At 40.6% G+C, this 3,055-nt stretch overlaps 1 protein-coding gene and 1 pseudogene across 3 annotated transcripts in view; one reads left to right on the forward strand and one right to left on the reverse strand.

Annotated features, from left to right (window-relative positions):
- Window positions 1-3,055, reverse strand: part of RAF1 (Raf-1 proto-oncogene, serine/threonine kinase) — an 82,138-nt gene that overhangs the window by 38,340 nt on the left and 40,743 nt on the right. The window lies entirely within an intron of this gene.
- LOC101644027 lies at window positions 270-2,454 on the forward strand (annotated as a pseudogene).

A 3,055-nucleotide genomic window follows, 5' to 3' on the forward strand; every position in this document is an offset into this window, starting at 1 on the left:
AAAAAAAAAAAAAAGACCCCAAGATGGCATTCTCTTTATATTCTCTTAGTGAAGACCTATACTGGAATAACCTTTTTGGAAGGGAATATAGTATTAACTATTAAATTTTTGATATTTTATAAAAATACAAATCTCTCTAAGAATTTACCCTACAGAAAAGTATTAAGAAAAAAGAAAAAAGAAAGTGTATAAAGAGACACGCATTGAACCTCAACCAAGAACCGAGGACACACACTGCAGTTCAGGAGTGAAGGACTTTCTCCAACATCATGTTTCACCTACCAATGAAAACTCCAGCATAAGAAGATCGAGAAGCGGAACCTGAAATGTGGCAACAAAACTTAAAGCTAGAGAGGGAATCTGGTGTGTGCATTATCAGAGGCACAAAATGGAGATGTGCCTCAACCAACAGTGGGAGATGAAAAGATAGAAAAGCCCTAAAACCATCTATGAAGGCAGGATTCTCAAGAACCCAAAATGGAGACATGTCTAAAGAAACAGTAGAAAATGCAAAAGTTAGGAAGTCTCCCAAGGAATCTGTCATTTTATCCAATGGGGAAACAACAACACAGTTTCCCAATTCCTAACTGAAAAATAAAAATAAAAATGGAGGATGCTGCCAGACCTAATTTTAAAAAGCAAAAATAAAAGACACAGAAGAGCCTAAAGAATGCTGTGTCATGCAAGGTTCCAGCAGATGCAGAAACAAGAGTGGAAAAGCCAGACGAGGAGGAGGACGGTAATCCTGAAGTACCCAGCCTGCCCCTGGGACTGACTGGTGCATTTGAACAAGTTCATTTGCTTCTCTAAAACAACTTGTCCATGAAAACACTCTGAGGGTGATTAAAGAAAAGGGCCTATCAAACAAGATTAAAATTCAACATAAAAATATTAGACCATTTCTGGAAGGCAAGGATCTCCTAGCAGCTGTAAAAACAGGCAGTGGTAAAACCCTTGCATTTCTCATCCGTATAGTTGAACTCAATGTTAAGTTAAAATCCATTCCCAGGAATGAAACAGTTGTTCTTATTCTCTCACCTACTAAGGAACTGGACATGCAGACATTTGGTGTGTTTAAGGAACTAATGACATACCACTTTCACATGTATGGGCTGATCATGGGGGAGGGGAGGTAATTAAAGGAATGGACATCTTTGTAGCCACATCAGGAGGCCTCCTGGACCATATGCAGAATATCCCAGGGTTTATGTATAAAAATATATATATAGTGCATGGTTAATGATGAGACTGGCTGTATTTTGGATGTTGGGTTTGAAGAGGAATTAAAGCAAAGTATTAAACTTCTACCAGTATGCTGACAGATCATGCTTTTTTCTGCTACTCAAAATGAAAAGCTGAAGACCTGCGGAGGATTTTCTCTGAAAAAGAAGCCTTGTATGTTGGTGTTGATGATGATAAAGCCAATACAATCGTGGATGGTCTTGAGCAGGGATACACTGTAAAAAAGATTTGAAAAAAGATCCTCTGAAAAAAGATTCTTTCTGTTCTTTGCGTTCCTTAACAAAAAAGCAAAAGAAGAAACTAATGGTGTTCTTTTCATCCTGCCAGCCTGTTAAGTACCACTATGAACTGCTGAACTACACTAATTTGGGTGTTTTGACCATTCATGGAAAACAGAGCAAAATAAGTGAGCCACCGTATTTTTTCAATCCTGCAATGTAGATTCAGGGATACGGTATCCAAATATGGCAGCTCAAGGGCGGGGCATTCCTGAAGTCAACTGGATTGTTCGGTATGACCCTCCAGATGACCCTACAGCAGTGGTTCTCAACCTTCCTAATGCCGTGACTCTTTAGTATAGGTCAAGTTGTGGTGACCCCAAAACCATAAAATGATTTTCGTTGCTACTTCATAACTGTGACTTTGCTACTGTGAAGAATAGGGCAACCCCTGTGAAAGGGTCGTTCAACCCCCAAAGGGGTCGCAACCCACAAGTTGAGAACAGCTGCCCTAAGGAGTACATTCATCATCTGGGTAAAAACCAGTTAGGGGCTTAAATTGAAGAGGACATTTGTCGCCTTGCTCATTTTGCACCTGAAGAAACGGGTTTCCTTCATCACTTGAAGCAAATCAAGGTTCCACTAAGTGAATTTTGAGTTTTCCTAATCCAAATTTTAGCTTGGAAAAATTATTGAAAATAACTACTTCCTTCATAAGTCAGCCCAGTAAGCATATGTCATACATTTGAGCATATGATTCTTACTCTCTGAAACAAATCTTTAATGTTAATCATTTAAATTTGCCTCAAGAGACTCTGCATGGGTGTCAAAGTACCTCTTTTTATTGATCTGAACACAAACAGCAATGAAGGCTAACAAAAAGTGAGGAGGAAGTGGTAGATTTGACTATATGAAAACCAAAGAGGTTGAAAAGTCCAAGATCTTTAAGAATATTAACAAGAAATTATCTGACAGCAGGTAGTTCTCACTCTGAAGCCACACCTTCCTTCATTTGAATAACTGTCCTGAAATGGATTTGTTAGGTAGCTAGCATAGGGACTGGGGCGTCCATTATGCATACTGAGGTTCGAGCTTCCAACAAGGGGAGGTACACCTGGGTGGGCGCTGCACCTGGATTGGCCCACGTAGGCCAGGTGAATTCCATTCAGCCAATGGGGTTGACCAGGGTCGTCCACCACATCTCCCAGCGGAATTGAAAAAGGCAGGAGCCGGGAGCCAACCATGTGACTTTCTGAGCAGCTTCTAGGGAGGCTGCACAGGGTGAAGGGTCCTGCGGGTGTCTGTGTAAACCTGAAACTACTACTCTCATAAAACTCACTTGGATCACAAAGCAGGCTTGGCGGAGCCAAGGACCAAGGTATATCTCTCCCCTGAGAGATCTAACAGATTTTCTTCATCTTGGCCTAAAATGGGAAGTTTTGCAGCCTTAAGGATTTGAACTGATTTATCAAGAATTTAAATTGGAAGCCCTGAGGGCTGACTATTTCGGCAAACACCACCCCCTTTGGGGGGAGGGGCATATAAATCAGTTAACCATGTTCAAAGAAAAGGAATATTTTTAATCTTCGTTATAA

Source organism: Echinops telfairi, unplaced genomic scaffold, assembly GCF_000313985.2.
Source record: "Echinops telfairi isolate 266 unplaced genomic scaffold, ASM31398v2 ScPeMD7_31;HRSCAF=116, whole genome shotgun sequence".
Taxonomy (NCBI): Eukaryota; Metazoa; Chordata; class Mammalia; order Afrosoricida; family Tenrecidae; genus Echinops; species Echinops telfairi.